The following is an 18,095-nucleotide window of genomic DNA, read 5'->3' as shown; positions in this document are numbered from 1 at the left end:
GACCTCCCAAAGTGTTGAGATAACAGGTGTGAACCACCGCACTGGCTTGGTTTTCTGCATATAAGATCATGTCATCCGTAAACAGAAACAATTTACTTCCGGTTTTTTGTTTTTTTTTTTTGCTTGCCTAACAGCTCTGACCAAAACAAAATCTGGTACTACAAAGAACAAAAGTGGTAACAGTGTGCATCCTCATCTTGTTCCTGATCTTACAGGAAAAGCTTTTAGTTTTTCACCACAGAATATGATGTTAGGAATAAGCTTTGCATATATAGCCATTATTGTGTTCTATTTTCCTCTATTCTTAGTTTGGTTAGTTTTTTCTTTTAACATGAAAAGGGTGCTAGATTTTAAAAAACTCTTTCTCTGATACCTACTGAGATAACCAAGTGATTTTTATCCTTCATTCTGTTAATGTAGCATGCAATATTAATTGATTCCCACTTAGTGAATGTTTTAATATGCTGTTAAATCTGGTTTGCTAGTCTTTTGTTTAGGATTTTTTGCATATATACTGATCAGCGATCTATATTGGCCTTTTACTTTTTGTGGGATTTTTTTTTGTGATGTCTTTGCCTGGCTTTGGTTTAAGATTAATGTTGCCCACATAAAATAAGTTTATAAGTGTTCCATTCTAATCAACTCTTTGAAAGAGACTGAGAACTGGCATTAATTCTTCTTTAAACGTCTGGCAAAACTCGCCAGTGAAGCCAACTGTTCCTGGGGCTTTTCTTTTTTCTCTCAATCTGTTCACTGGTTAGAGGTCTGGTCAGCTTTTCTTTTTCTCCATGACTCAGTCTTTTTAGGTTGTATGTTTCTAGAAATTTAGTCATTTATCCTAGATTATCCAATTTATTGGTGTAGAGTTGTTCCTTGTAGTCTCTTGTAATGTTTATTATCTCTGTGCCATCATCTTTAAGTCTCTACTTCCATTTCTCATTTTCAATCTTTGTTTTTGATGACCACAAAGGTTTTAAGAAGCAGTGGTCAGGTATTTTATAGAATGTCATTCAATTTACCTGATGCTTCTCATGGTTAAATAGGATTTATAGATTTTTGAAAGGAAGGTCAAAAGAGAAATTGCCATCCTCATCATAAAAAAAATCAAAGTACTATCAACATGACTAGACACTACTGACTATCAATCATGATCACCTAGATGGGACAGTGTCAGTTTTTTCCTTTGTAAATTACACTTCTCCACCTCTTTCCACATTGTACTCCTCTGAAGTCACTATGTACTACATGAGTAAGAAGTTACGTTTCATTTCCTTTAAGATGATTCAGGTATCTACAGAAATGTTTTTAAACTCTCCCCCTTTTTTTGAGAGAGAGGGCGCGAGAGCGAGAACGCAGACGTGTGCGCTCCGCTTCCCAGGCTGGAGTGCAGTGGCAAAACCCTGGCTCACTGTAGCCTTGACCTCCCAGGATCAAGCAATACTCCCACCTCTACCTCTGTAACTAGGACTAAAGGTGTGCATCATCAACACCAGCTAATCTTTTTTTCTGGGGAAAGGTGGGGAGAGATAGAAGGTTTCTCTATGTTGCCCAAGCTAGTCTTGAACTCCTCAGCTCAAGGGATTCCCCACCTTGGGCTCCCACAGTGCTAGAATTACAGATGTGAGCTGGTGTACTCTGCTTCTTTTGAATTTCTCAATAGTTCATGTGTCTACTCTCAGCTTTTTTTTTTTTTTTTTTTAGACAGGATCTCATTCTGTTGCCCAGGCTAAAGTATAATGGCACAATCATGGCTCACTGCAGACTTGACCTCTTGGCCTCCTCCCACCTCAGTCTCTCAAGCAGCTGGGACTACAGGCAAACACCTAGCTAATTTTTGTATTTTTTGTAGAGACAGGGCCTTATTATATTGCCCAAGCTGGTCTCAAACTCCTGGGCTCAACTGATACTCCTTCCTTGGCCTCCCAAAGTGTTCGGATTATAGAAATCAGCAACTGTGCCTGGCCTATAAGAGAGAGAGACACGGACAGACACTGAAACTGATAAATGTAAGGCAAAATATTTCATATTCCAATCTTATTTCATAATTTTTATCCTGTTCTCTGCATACTCAATAGGTTTTCTGTAAGTATAAACCCATCAGGATTATCTGTGGGTTTTTTGTATACTCTACCTAAAATAGTACCTGCATATGTCAGCCAACATTTGAAAGATTTTTCAAAACCATGACAATAAGTAATTGAAACCTTCAAGTAGGCCCAAGAAAATCAAAGCCTATGAAAGTAGAAATTACATTACAACAATATAAAAAGTAAATATGCAAATTATGCCAAAAGCATCAATGTTTCAAAATTATACATTTTCACAAAAAAATTTTTTGAAGAATTGTTACAAGTTCCATTTACACATATCATTGTCCAAGGGAGAAATCACTTTAAATTTATATATACAAATTTGGTCTGTGATAATGATATTGTAAACCAGATTATTTATACAAATCCTTTCCCTGAAATGCTAAATAAAATGTAAACAGCATTTTGAAAACATCTGAAGCCATATAAAGTAGTAAGGTATTAAGAGGAAAATAAATAAAAGCAGAAATTAAACCACAATGACCCTTGCTAAGCCTGTCTGCTTCATTTGGGAGATGTGAGGTAGAAGGTCTAAAAGAAACAACTTTCTCACATCTTCAGGTAAGGCTAAAATAGGGGTCAATTTACCACCTCATATTCCGGGGAAAATAAAGTTTTTTGGTACTGCATAGAGTATCTAAGAATTTGTAATCAAAAACTGGTATATTCACAAATAGCTGAAAGAAAATCTTGAACTCTCTATTCCATTACAAATATTCCCAGATTGGTAGTGCCTGTGGACACCTGTAAATCAAATGATAAATACTCTCTTAGAAAAATGTAACTTAATCCTTGGCTTCAAATAAATTTGAGAGAAAATAAGGAGCTTGGAATAAAAAGCAACAAAACACACCAAGAAGAAAGGCAACATGCAAAACAACAAGCAAAAACAAGACCACAGAAACAGGCTCACAAAGACTTAAAATATAAGAATTGTCAGATATAGATTGCAACAGAAACTTAACATGTTAAAAAATAAAAATACATTGAGTGTGGTGGCTCACGACTGTAATCCCAGCACTTTTGGAGGCCAAGACAGGTGGATCCCGAGGTCAGGAGGTGAGACAATCCTGGCCAACATGGCAAAACCATGTCTCTACGAAAAAGACAAAAATTAGCCAGGCACGGTGGCGCATGCCTGTAGTCCCAGTTACTTGGGAGGCTGAGGCAGGAGAATCATTTGAACTTGGGAGGTGGAAGCTGCAGTGAGCCAAGAATACGCCACTGCACTCCAGCTTGGGTGACAGAGAGAGACTCTGAAACAAACAGGGTTGAACATCCACAGGAAAAGAATTTCATGGAATTACTTTTTCTTTTTGATAAAGAACTAAGTAGTTATAATCTACAGGAATGGACAATACAGTAACTGAAAGAAGGCGGCTTAAAGGGTTGGCATAGATGAAAAGAGTAAAAGGACTCTAAGATAGAAGGATATTATTCAGAAAGCTGCACAGAAATTCAAAAATATAAAAACATACACAGAAGAGAGTGTAACAAATTTACACAACATTCCTGAATTTAAAAAATAAATAAAATGGGAAGAAATAACATTTAAAAAGAAAATAATTAATAAATTTTATAACTGGGCTGGGCACAGTGGCTCATGCCGGTAATCCCAGTACTTTGGGAGGCCGAGACAGGTGGATCACAGGTCAGGAGTTTGAGACCATCCTGGCCAAAATGGTGAAATCCTGTCTCTACAAAAAAATTAGCTGAGCATTGTGGCGTGTACCTGTAGTCCCATTTACTCAGGAGGCTGAGGCAGAAGAAACACTTGAACCCAGGAGGCAGAGGTTGCAGTGAGCCAAGATCACACCACTGCACTCTAGCCTGGACGACAGAGCAAGACTCCGTCTCAAATTTAAAAAAAAAAGGAATTTTAGAACTGATGAAAAACAACACCCGACCCCCACCAAAATATATTCTATATCTACAGCATAACATAATAAAACTCAGAAAACCACAAACAGACCAAAAATTAAATTTTGGATAAAAATAAATTGGAAAAGCAAACAATGATTAATTTTGCTAAAATATTTTATATCTTTTTTTATTCATTTCTTTTAGTTACTGAGGGAGTGTATGTTAAAATCTCACATCATGATTACACATTTATGTATTTCTCATTGACTGCTTTTCCCCTCCCTCCTTCATCTTTTTCTCCCTCTTTTCACTAAAAATTCTCTGCAATACAAGCCAGAATAGAGTATCTTTAATGCGCTGAATGAAAACAACCACCATTACTAAATTATATATCCAAAATATATTTTAAAAAATAAAGACAAAAATTAAATGAAATAAAATAAAAGAATAAAGAACAAAGTGTCATTAATATAGGCAATGGTAAATAATCCTAATTTTAATTTTTAAAAGTAATAATAATGACTATAAGAAAACTAAAATTACAACACAGAAAAGGAAGTAAGTGGAATTATAGTGTTCTACATTGTATTTTCTGTAAAAGTAAAGATGGTAATTATCTTTTGATTTTAGTAAGAATGACTTTTATAATTCCTAGCATAATCACTGAATGAGGAGAACACAAAAATGTGCAAAGAAATAAAGAATATCTGGTATTGAAGTAATTTAAAAACAAGAAAGAAGAGAAAAAGAAAACATAGAAGAGGAGGGACAAAGAAAAAGCATTTGTTCAATATAAAACTAAATATACAGTGAGTGTATTAAATGCCCAAGGAACTAAATGGTGCAATTAAAACAGAAACACTTTTCAGACTTAATTTAAAAAATACAATCCAGCTATAATTTGTTACAAGAGATATCTAAAAGGTAAGAATATAGGAAAAATTAAAGGGAAAAACCAGAACACCAGAAATACACAAAAAGTGGTAGGTTTCATTAATATTAAAATGAAACAGACTTTTAGAAAAAAGTATTGTCAGATATAAAGAGTTGCATTTAATATAAAATACTGAGGTATAAAAAAACAAATTAATGTTTGTATACTTCTAATAACGTATTGGGGAGTGCATGGAGGGACAGCAAGACATGTGAGGGAAGGTAAGGAAGGGGAAAGGTACTTAAGAAAAAATCCAGGAAAAATACATAAATCCATAACCATGATGTGGGATTTTAACATATCCCTTTCTCAGTAACCATCAGAACAAGCACAGTAAGTTAGAAGGATATAGAATATTTTAACAAAATTACTGAGCTAACAATGGACATACTACACTTAAAAAATGTATAATACGTTTGAGTTTTAAGGGCACACGAAACATTAGCAAAACCTGCCCATACAACCTTTAGACAAGTCTACACAAAGGGGGACTACAATGCACAGCCCATTTCCTTTGGCCTCAAATTCAAGGAAGCTAAAGAAGAAATCAATACAAAAAGTTAACCAGAAAACTTTCATGCTTGGAAATTAAGAAATATGCTTCTGGCCAGGCACAATGGGTCATGCCTGTAATCCCAGCACTTTGTGAAATAGAGATGGAAGGACTGCTTGAGTCCAGGAGTTCAACAGCAGCCTGGGCAACACAGTGATCTCATCTCTAAAAAAGAAAAGTTAGCTGGTGTGGTGGAGCACATTTGTGGTCCCAGCTACTTGGGAGGCAGGGCTGGGTGGGGCTGCAGTATGCTATGATCATGTGACTCCACTCCAGCCTGGGTGAGACCCCGTTGCAAAAAATAACCCCCACAATAAAACGAAGACCATTAAAAAAAAAAGAAAAAACGTGCTTCTAAAAAATCCATGTTGTCAAGAAAAAGTAGAAATTAGAAAACATTTAAAATTCAATTAGAGGATATCTGTAATGTACAACTGTACATATATGCGTGTTATTCCATGTATATGGAATACTATAAACAATTTCATAAATTTAAAAATTTAGATAAAATGGAGAGTTTCCTAGAAAAATCTGGTTTATAATAATAAAAACACCTGAGGCTGGGCATGGTCTTGCATGCCTGTTGTCCTAGCTACCTGGGGGGCTGAGGCAGGAGAATCTCTCCAAGCCCAGAGTTCGAGACCAGCCTAGGAAACGTATTAAGTCTCTAAATAATGACGATAATAATGAAATACCTGCAGAGGGCTAAATCAGTTTTTTAAAAGTGAATCACAACTGGGCACAGTAGTTCAAGCCTGTAAACCCAGCACTTTGGGAGGCTAAAGCAGGCAGATCACTGAAGGTCAGGAGTTTGAGACCACCCTAGCCAATATGGCGAAACCCCATCCCTACTAAAAACTCAAAAATTAGCCCAGCCTGGTGGTTTATGCCTGTAATCCTAGCTACTCAGAAGGCTGAGTCAGGAGAATTGCTTGAACCCAGAGGGTGGGGTAGTGGGGGTTGCAATGAGCCTAGTTAGCACCACTGTACTCCAGCCTAGACAGCAGAGGAGACAATGTCTAAAAAAATAAATAAGTATACAATTCAATGGTTAAAAAAATGAATCAGTAGATTGAAATCATCCAAAAAACACTTCAGGTCCAGATGCCTTCAATTCTACCAAACATTCTGTAAAGAATGAATTCCAAATAATAGAAAAAGAAGGTAATGTTCACAATTCATTTTGTCAAATTAGTGAAGTATTCATAACAAAACCTGAAATGGAAAGAATGAAAAAGGAAAAGGACAGGCAATCTCACTAATAGATACAAATATTAAAAACCCTAAAAACATAAAAAACATAAAAACAAACCCTAAGCCAGATACTAACAAACCAAATCTACCAATAATTTAAAACATACATCATGACCAAGTTGAAGTCATTCTAGGATTGCATATTAGATTTTACATTACAGTATCAGTGGTAGACATGCTTTTCTGCAAACCTAAAACTGCTCTAAAAAATAAACTCTATTTTTTTAAAATCATTACTTATAATGAAATTTTAAATGCTGAAAGTCCAAAATAAATTTAATAAAAGATGCATGAGTCCTGTTCACACATACATCCCCTTCAAAAAATCCTCTAAAAGTACTTGGGGGAAAGGGTGAATACATGGAGAAATAAACAAAATGAACACAAATTGAGAGATTCTATTTTATCAAAATGTAAATTCAACCCCCTGATACATGGCAGTAGTTGTTAACCTTTGCCCTGCCCCCTGCCAACTACCTTTGACATGAACAATACAAGTAGGAATGGGGTTCCATTGACATTTAGTGGGTAGAGGATGCTGCTAAATGTCCTATAATGGAAGAATGCTCCCCATGACAAAGATTTCCAGCCGAAAAAGTCAGTAGTGTCAAGGTTGAGAAATGCTGATATACATAGATTCAATATAATTCCATTTAAAACTCCAACAACTTTACTGATGGAATTTCAAACTAATGTTTTTTTTTTTTGTTTTTGTTTTTTTTTTCTGAGACAGGGTCTCACTCTGTCACTCAGGCAGGAGTGCGGTGGTGTAATCTTGGTTCGCTGCAACCTTTACCTCCTCTGCTCAAGTAATCCTCTCACCTCAGTCTCCCAAGTAACTGGGACTACAGGTGCGCACCACCATGCCCCACTAATTTTTGTATTTTTTGTAAAGGCGAGGTTTCACCATGTTGCCCAGGCTGGTCTCAAATCCCTGGGCTCGAGGGATCCACCTGCCTCAGCCTCCCAAAGTGCTGGGATTATAGGCACAAGCCACTGCACTTAGCCCACAAACTAACTCTAAAATACACACCAAAATATAAAAGCCAGTAAGTTTCTAATCAAGAAATGTTTTTCCGCCAGGAGTGGTAGCTCATGCCTGTAATCCTAGCATTTTGGGAGGTTGAGGTGGGCAGAACGCTTAAATCCAAGGGTTGGAGACCATCTGGGGCAGCATGTTGAAACCCTTACTCTACAAAAATACTAAACAGTTAGCCGGGCATAGCAGTGGTGTGTGCCTGCATTCCCAGACACTCGAGAAGCTGATGTGGGAGAATCACCTGAGCCCAGGGAGGTTGAGGCTGCAGTGAGCTAAGACTGTACCTCTGCACTCTAGTCTAGGTCACAGAGGAAGACTCCATCTTAAAAAAAGAAAAGAAAGAAAGAGTTTTCCATTTAAGAGACCAACTACCAGAAAAGAGAACCTAGAAAAACACTATCGTGTAAAGAAATACTTGATATATGCTAATCGTGTCATTGTACAATGGAGAAGAATTGAAGGACTTTTCACACTTAAACTGAATTCCAAATGACTTAAAAACTGAAGTTTGAAGGACTAACCTAAACAAAACTAACTAAACTTCATATACACTAGAAAGCTTTTATAAGAAAACAGGAGTTTATCTTCATGACCATGGTGTAAACAATTTTTTATTTTTATTTTATTTATTTATTTATGAGACAGAGTCACATTCTGTTGCCCAGGCAGGGGTGCGGTAGGGTGAGCTTGGCTCACTGCAACCTCTGCCTCCCAGGTTCAAATGATTCTCCTGCTTCAGCCTCCCAAGCAGCTGGGATTACAGATGCCCAACACCACACCAGCTAATTTTTGTATTTTTAGTAGAGACAGAGTTTCACCACGTTGGCCAGGCCGGTCTCAAACACTTGACCTCAAGTGATCTGCCTGCCTGGGCCTCCCAAAGTGCTGCGCAACAGAGTGAGACTCTGTCTCAAAAAAAGAAAGAGAGAGAAAACAACTTACAAAACAATAAAGGGAAAAAAAACCCAACATCCCAATATAGTAATCTGTAGAAGACTTTAAGTGGTTCATGCAAAAGAAAATTCTCATAGTTAACTGTTATATGAAAAAGTAATCCATCGTAACAGTAACCAAAAAAATATAACTAAAACCACAATGTGGTATTTGTAATCTTAACTGACAAGATAAAACTAAAAATACTGGCAATACTATCTGTGAGCAAAATAGGTGAAGCCATCAGAATTCTGTCACGTCACTTGACTAAAGCATGAAAAATTACAGAAAAATTTGGTATCATCTAGAAAATTTACATATCTTATAACACAGCAATTCCACTCCTCAGTACACAAACTAGAACATCCTAGGCATGAATGCCAAATTAATATGTACAAAAGATAGCTTTTAATAACATTGTCTACATTATCCAAAAATTTCAAGAATAGGAAGTATAAGCTGGGTGTGGTGGCTCATGCCTGTAATCCCAATACTTTGGGAGGCCAAGGCAGGTGGATCACGAGGTCATGAGTGATCAGCCTGGCCAACACAGTGAAATCCGTCTCTACTAAAAAATGCAAAAATTAGCCTGGCTTAGTGGCCCATGCCTGTATCCCAGCTACTCAGGAGGCTGATGCAGGAGAATCTCTTGAACCTGGGAGGTGGAGATTGTGGTAAGCCGAGATCGTTCCACCATGGGCAACAGAGAAAGACTCTGTCTCAAAAAAGAAAAAAGAATAGGAAGTATAAACTGGTATATTCACGTAAGGTAAACTTTACAGCAGTTCTTAACATGGAATAATTTTGCTTCCCAAAATTGAACATTTGGAAACTTTTGCAGACATTTTTGCTTGCAACTGTTACAACTGAAGGAGAGGTGGAAAGAAATATGCTACTAGAATCTAAAGAACAGGTATAGGCCAAAGGCACTGTATATGCACTCTTCTGTATATATAAGACATCACAATTGAAAAGGATTTAAGAAAGATAACACTGAACTATCTATCTACCTATACGTAACTTTCACACACACACACACACACACACAGTACAGATGAGGAGATATGAATTCGTTAAAATAGATTGCTAAAGAGAATACTGATTAATAAAATCATATAAGCACTTGTTAGTTTTTATACCCCAGATGCAGACACTAAAACAAGGATGCCAGTGGAAGTAATTTATTTAGAAGAACATCCCATAAAATACCAGTAATGCAGTAGACACAGAAACAAGAAGAAAAAAAAAGGAGACAATAAAGAGTGTGTTATCTAGCCAATTACAACTGTAGGTAACCGGAACCTAACTGAGCTCCTTGGTAATCTCTGCAAGGCAGAGTAGACCATGCACTTCAAACTGATACCACCGATGGGCAAAGGAATTGGAGTATTCATATACTAACTTTCAGTCAGTCACTTATTAAAGCCATGGTGCCCCAACTATGCACTGAGATGACCCAATGCACTTATGCAAACTGATATGGGCAATGTGGATATTATAAATATTCAAAAAAAAAACCAATACAATATTTGACATTTGTCAAGTACCACAGGAACTATTAGCAGGAGGTAACTTAAAATCTCAACATCTGGTTCTTTATTGCTTTTGATGATACCCTATCTTTGAGAAGCTGAGTTTCAACAAGGACTGCCAGAAAACCAATATGAAACAGAAAATAAAAATAATTTCAAAATGTGAGAAGCTATACAATGCCCAATACATCTGTACATACATTAGTAAGAAACAGCAGTTATTTGAGAAATAAATATTGTTTTTCAATTATGTATATCATTTTTCTAAACAGGTACTAAGTTGTGAGGACCTAAATAAACAGTTTGGACATAACAACTTCTTGAAAACAATGGTTAGGCATTTCTTTTGGCCTACAGAGATGAAAGCACCACTGAGATGCTAATCAGCCAGTGAACTGGGTACGTTCAGGAAATTTAGATTAAATGCTCCTAGGTGATTAATTCTCTAGCAATTCTGCACTCCTAGAAAGCCCTGAGATATCTGCAAGTTCTCTATTAGGCACAAGCAGAGAATAACAGAAACATTACTTGTTTTATTCAACTAAGAAAGAAGGTTGCTTTTAACCACCAACTTTAAAGTTTCATAAAAAACTCTTATTAAAACTAAGCACATCTGTCAATGAAAACTACTTATCAATAATCCAATATATATTTCTGAAATCAGTTATCTTTAAGTACATACCAAAATAAATATGTACCTGTATCAACAAGGTACATTTAACAATGGTAATACTTTGTTTATATAGACAACATATCTTCATTTTGCTATGCATAATTCCCCTAATTCCCAATATATCCTATAATTCTGTATTATCAGCATTCTCATAACTTATTCCAATAAATACTTATGAATTTATATAGCTTTAGAATGCAACTCTGTCAATAGCCTTAAATTAACTTTACCTTTGCATTTTTTCCACTTCATTGATACTGAATATATCTATTATTACTACACATTGAGTTAACCAATTCTGACTGAGGTTTCCAATGGTAAACAGGATTCACTCCAGCTGGTTCAAATGAAGAGGGTACAGATGTTTGAGCAGAGTATGGGAAAAAAGGATGGGTGCTGATGTAATAGGAGATAGCTAAACTAGAAAACCAACACCGTACCTTAGGGCTTGATTCAAAAGCCAAGATGAGAAAATAGTGATAATAATGATACTGGAGTCAATGAAGGAGGAGCTGTTCATACTATTCGCTCATATAGTGAGATGTTTCACTTTGTTCTGTCATTGTTCATGACGTCACTTCTAGTCGGAAACTTGGGTGGGGATAGGCGGCAAACTGTAATTTTTTTTTCCTCCCTTTCATTGCTCTCTTCCCACTTTAGGTCAATATTTGCTGTTGCTGTTATTGTTGTTGAGATGGAGTCTCACTCTGTAGCCCAGGCTGGAGCACGATCGTGGCTCACTGCAACCTCTGCCTCCTGGTTCAAGCAGTTCTCCTACTTCAGCAGCCCAAGTAGCAGGGATCACATGCACGAGCCACCATCACCAGCTAATTTTTGTATTTTTTAGTAGAAACGGGGTTTCACCATGTTGGCCAGTCTGGTCTTGAACTCCTAACCTTGTGATCCACCCGCCTTGGCCTCCCAAAGTGCTAAGATTACAGGTGTGAGCCACCACACCCAGCCTTTAGGTCAAATTTTAAATCCCTCTTTTGGTCCTGGGTTCTTATGCAGATATAAAAAAAAAAAAAATGGGCTCACAGAGTAAAATGCCAATCTAGATTTTGAATATTAATGTGCAAGGCAAGGAGTCTTTATAAAATGCAAATCTTATCTCAACATATATTAGAGATACCAGTCTGTAATACAAAAAAGGTTCCCCCATTTGTCATTTGACTTTCCCTATAATTTGCCACCTTAGAAATTTTTATTTTCTTATGTCATTTATCAATCTTTGCTACCACAGATTTTGAATCAGTTAATTCTCAGTCAGTTAATAAAAAGGTCTTCCCCACTCTGTGACTGTAAAGAAATTTAGTTTTCATTGAGCACTTTTATTATTTTTCTTTGTTTCTAATTGTTGTTTTTTTTTGAGACGGAGTTTCGCTCTTGTTACCCAGGCTGGAGTGCAATGGCGCAATCTCGGCTCACTGCAACCTCCGTCTCCTGGGTTCAGGCAATTCTCCCGCCTCAGCCTCCTGAGTAGCTGGGATTACAGGCACATGCCACCATGCCCAGCTAATTTTTTGTATTTTTAGTAGAGACAGGGTTTCACCATGTTGACCAGGATGGTCTCAATTTCTTGATCTCGTGATCCACCCGCCTCGGCCTCCCAAAGTGCTGGGATTACAGGCTTGAGTCACTGCGCCCGGCTGTTTTTGAAACTAAACTCTGATGCACTGGAAGTTTATCCTGGTTTACACTATCACAGTGAAATGTAAATCTGAAAGAATTTTTCCCTCACTTCTGTCTTGAAAAGGGGGTCTTTAAATCTTCTAACTGGCTGTTCTCTATATACTAAAGATAGTAGTTTCTCTGTATACATTCTGTATGTCAATATATTATGAAATTATTTTATTGCTTACAATAGTTTTGCAAACTGATTCTCCTGAGTTTTCTAAATATTCAATATTATTTTGAATAAGACTATTTTAAAACAGTGATCATAATTAATGTTTTAAATATGTTGGCTTCTATATCCAATAGTTAAATAAGAGTTGCGAGGCTGCGTATCCTTGCCATCTTTGACAGTGACAATGACTGTTGGTTTCCCTTGAGCATGATACTAGCATTAGGGTTAAAACTTTTTTTTTCATTTTTGTACTTTGACATAATTTTAGATTTACAGAAAAGACAGCAAACTACAAAGAACTTCTAAATACCTTCCACCCAAATTCTTCAGATATAAACATTTTACATCTGTTCTATTCTTCATTCGCTTTTCATATACACATGCATTTTTTCTGAATGATTTAAGTGTTAGCTACAGACATGATAGTCCTTTACTCTTAAATATTTCAGGGCATATTTCCCCCAAATAAACCAATTATGCAACTACAGTATAGTACAATGTTCTGAAGCATAACATTAACAACTGGGGCCGGGTGCGGTGGCTCAAGCCTGTAATCCCAGCACTTTGGGAGGCCAAGGCGGGTGGATCACGAGGTCAAGAGATTGAGACTATCCTGATCAACATGGTGAAACCCCGTCTCTACTAAAAATACAAAAAATGAGCTGGGCATGATGGTGCGTGCCTGTAAACCCAGCTACTCGGGAGGCTGAGGCGGGAGAATTGCTAGAACCCAGGAGGCGGAGGTTGCGGTGAGCCAAGATCGCGCCATTGCACTCCAGCCTGGGTAACAAGAGCGAAACTCCATCTCAAAAAAAAAAAAAAAAAAAGATTAACAACTGATACTATTAACTATGTTCTAATCCACAGAACTAATTAAGATTTAACATGTGTCTCAATAACATCCTTTATGCCAAAAGAAATCATAAGATCATGCACTGCAGCCACCTGTCATGTTTCTTTAGTCTACTTTAAGCTAGAACAGTTTCTCAGTCATTTCTATTTCATGATTCTGACTTTTATTTGCAGAGTACAGGATACATTTTATTTTATTTTATTTTATTTTATTTGTTGAGAAGGAGTTTTGCTCTTATTACCCAGGCTGGAGTGCAATGGCGCAATCTTGGCTCACCGCAGCCTCCGCCTCCTGGGATCAGACAATTCTCCTGCCTCAGCCTCCTGAGTAGCTGGGATTACAGGCACGCGCCACCATGCCCAGCTAATTTTTTGTATCTTTTTAGTAGAGATGGGGTTTCACCATGTTGACCAAAATGGTCTTGATCTCTTGACCTGGTGATCCATCTGCCTTGGCCTCCCAAAGTGCTGGGATTATAGGCGTGAGCCACTGCGCCCAGCCCAGAATACTTATTTTAAAGAATATAACTCAATTCGAACCTGTCTTGTATTTCCTCATGGGTAGATTCCGACTATGCACTTCTGGCAAGAACACTACAGAAGTGATGCTGAATTCTTCTAAATACATATCAGAAAGCACACATAATGGCAATTAGCTCCATAACTTACAATGCTTGCTTTTGTCATTTGTTAAGGTAGTATCTAACAAGTTTCTATAAAGTTTCTACTTTACCCTACAAATAGTCAATATCTTGAAAGGAGACATTTTGAGACTGGGTAAATATTGTGTTCTTCATCAAACTTCTCCCCAACCCCACTTATTTCACAGCCCACGTACTGAATTGCAAAGTTACTTTCTTAGTACTTTTACACCTTTCAGCATGGCTGTTATTATGGTAAAGGCTATTTGTTCTACTTGTATTCATTTTTAGGATAGTCCCCCTCCATCTTTGTTGATTTTGCTTTCTTGAGGATTTGAAATATTAAGATAGCTCCAAAAGTCAGGAATATTCAACAACTATAAAATTATATTAAAATTCACTGGGGGTTGCAGTGAGCTAAGACTGTGTCACTGCACTCGAGCTGGGCAACAGAGCAACACTCTCTCAAAAAAGCAAAAAAAAAAGTTAAAAAGACAACCTAGAGAGTGGGCAAAAACAGTTGAAGTTATATACTTGATAAAGGGTTGGTATCCAGAATATATCAAACTCATCAAGAAAGACACGTAATCTACTTTTAAGATGAGCAAAGGACCTGAATGTATATTTCTTCAAAGAAAATACAGAAATGGCGAAAAGTACATGAGAAGATCAAAATCATTAGGCATTAAGTACACACAAATCAAAACCAAAGTTAGATACCACTTAATACCCAGTAGGATGGCTGTAATTTTAAAAAGTATAAATTAACAAGTGCTCTTGAAGATGTAGAAAAATAGCAATCCTCATACATTTCTGGTGAGAATATATGATGGTGTAGCCACTGTGGAAAACAGTTTGGTGGTTCCTCAAAAAGTTAAAAAAAATTATTATACGACCTAGCAATTCTACTGCTAAAAATTTACACCTCATATAACTTGATCAAGACAGTTGAAGGTGAGCAAAGAAGAGTAAAAAAAAAAAAAGAGAAGGAAAAAAAGAAAAAAAATTACACCTCAAACACTCAAAAACAGGTACTCAAACAAATATTTGTTCACAAATGCTCAAATATGCCATATTCATAATAGTCAAAAGGTGGATAAACAAATTACGATGTATAAATACGATGGAATATTATTCAGCCCTTAATGGAATGAACTACTGATACACGCTACAGCTTAAATGAACCTCAAAAACATATATAATAAGTCAAAGAAGTCACACAGAGAAGGTGGCACATTGTATGGTTCCTTTTATATAAAATAACCAAAACTGGCAAATACTTAGGGACAGAAAGCAGATTCATCATTGCCAGAAGTAGGGGAAGAAGAGAACAAATAGTGATTACCTAACAGGTATAGGGTATTTTTCTGGGGTGGTTTTTAAAGTTTTGAGGAAAGGAGAGACAAGATAGTTGCTACAATGGACTGAATGTTTGTGTCTTCCCAAAATTCCTATGTTAAAATCCTAACCCCCAAAGTAATGGTATTAGGGTGGGCCCTTTGGGATACAATTAGGTAATAAGGGTAGGTAGGACCCTAATAAATGAGATTAGTGCCCTTATAAAAGAGATCCCAGAAAACGCTCTCACCCTCTTTTTGTCACATGAGGGTGTAACTAGAAGTCAGTAGTCTACAATGTGGAAGAGGGCCCTCATCAGAACCAGAACCAGACAATACTGAAACCGTGATCTCAGATTTCGAGCCTCCAGACTTGTGAGAAATAAATTTCTATTATCTGTAAGCCACTCAATTTATGCTATTATGTTACAGCAACTCAAAGTAAGATAGCTGCACATTTATGAATGCCCTAAATGCTACTGAATTGGTACACTTTAAAATGATTACTTGTATATTATGTGAATTTCAAAGCACTTTAAAAACCAGATTGAAATACTATGTTCAAATCATTCTGAATGCTAATCCAAAAACTTGATACATATACTTTGTTGAAAAGGCTAAGAAAAAACAGACATTTTAATATGCCACTGATGTATAAGAGTACATTTCCTACAGCTGACACTTTGGCAATATGTAATATATAACAAATACATTTACCTACAGACATTCTTTCATAAAGATCAAATATGGTATATATAAAATTACTCATTACAGTACTCTGTGTAACAGCAAAAGACTATAAATAACATAATGGTCTTTTAATAGAAGGTTCGTTAAATAAATTATTTTATATATACACAAAAAAATGCAATTAGCCTGTGTTTTTAAAAATGAAGGAGAAAGATTTCTATAAACCATTATCTTTTGTGTAAGACAGGTGAGACGGAGAAGGAAAGAATATATATTCCTACCTTACAGGTATGGAAATGAGATAGATGGACAGTTAAGTTCAACAAATTAGTTAAAAGCAGTTAACTGTGTATAGATGGATGAGAAGGCAGGAAGGCAAAAACTACTACACAACTTTTAAACTTTTTTATTTTGAACAATAAATAAATTTCAAAAAGATAAATTTTAAACACTACTAACTAATTGCTTTCAAATTAAAACAAATTCCAACATGTCTGTTGATTAACAGGACTATATGAGAAAATTTATGTACAGCATTATGATCAGTGCTTGTCTCACCTATTTTAAGGCTGTAAAATGAGCAAACTCTCTTACTTTCAAATAGCCTGTCTCTTGCCAATCCTCACTCATCTCCATGCTCTATGATTTACCCACAGAACCCTTTATGTCCTGGACTAAACCATGCTTTCTTGTCTTAAGGTCTTTTCGCATAATATGTTATCTTTTGTATTTCTGATCCTTCTAACTTTCTTTTACTCATCTTTATTCTGACCTTCGAGTTTGCTTTAGGATATACTTTTTTACAACCTCCCCAGATTCACACATATACACAGAGACACACATCCTGGGCTACATCAGCATCCCTTGCTTCCTTGTTATTCCCACAGTGTCTTGTGGTTGGGGACATATGCTCCAGCTGACACAGCTAGACTCTGAATCTTGAGTTTCACACCTGTTAACTGTATGACTTGGAACAATTTTACCTAAACCCTTTCATCACAGTTTGTTGATCTACAAGATAAAGATCACATCTGCCTGATGGGACTGTTAACAAAGATTAAATGAGCTAATGTATGTAAAGCACACAGCTTACCACATATTAAACAGTCATTAAATAGCAATCAGTTTTATTACACCAAGCACTTTGCTGAACTATTAATGAATTTCCCTCTTTGTTCCTCACAATAAAGATGCCTTTAAAAACTACACAAACTCTAACACTTCTTAGGGGCAGAGGAGTATCTCATATAAGGTTGATGCTCTGTAAATATTTGATAAACTACTTACGTCAATATGGCAAGTGATAACTTGGACATAAATAAACAAGCCTTCAAGAAATCAATTTGGTGGGTTATCTCAATAAAAGATTACTATTCTTTCTGTATTCACAAACAGGGAATGGTTGATTTAACAACTGATTTCCCCGATGTAGTACAATTTAACCTGTTAAGATTTATCTAAAGGAGAAAAAGATCTAGCAGTTGTCTCTTAAAATGATAAAAATAAAATCTCACTTTAACCAACTATCTTATAGTTGTAAACTTAAGACACGTGATTCTGCTACTTGTGTTACCTTTAGAAAATTATTTAAACTTCCAGTTTTAACTGTAAAATGAGTACCAAATACTGGCAGGAATATAAAAGAATGAATGCTAGCAACTAGCACACTTCCTAATGCAAAGTATATTGTACAAATAGTATCAGTAAAAATTATAAAAGCCTATGATCTAAAAAGTCAATTCATAAACTACTGAATTTTAGATTTCCTCCCAAAATTTCAAAAACGTGTTAGAAATGTGTTATTTTATAGAATCAAAACTGAACAAGTACAAAAATGGAATATCCTTAAATAACT

General features: G+C 36.2%; 1 protein-coding gene across 14 annotated transcripts in view; it reads right to left on the bottom strand.

Moving 5' to 3' along the window:
• The window catches only part of STAG1 (STAG1 cohesin complex component), a 438,539-nt gene that overhangs the window by 227,595 nt on the left and 192,849 nt on the right, over window positions 1-18,095 (bottom strand). The gene's annotated exons all lie outside the window — the stretch shown is intronic.

The sequence above is a fragment of the Callithrix jacchus genome, chromosome 17, assembly GCF_049354715.1.
Source record: "Callithrix jacchus isolate 240 chromosome 17, calJac240_pri, whole genome shotgun sequence".
NCBI lineage: Eukaryota > Metazoa > Chordata > Mammalia > Primates > Cebidae > Callithrix > Callithrix jacchus.
Note: the sequence above shows the minus strand (reverse complement) of the source record. Positions and strands in the feature narration are given on the sequence as shown.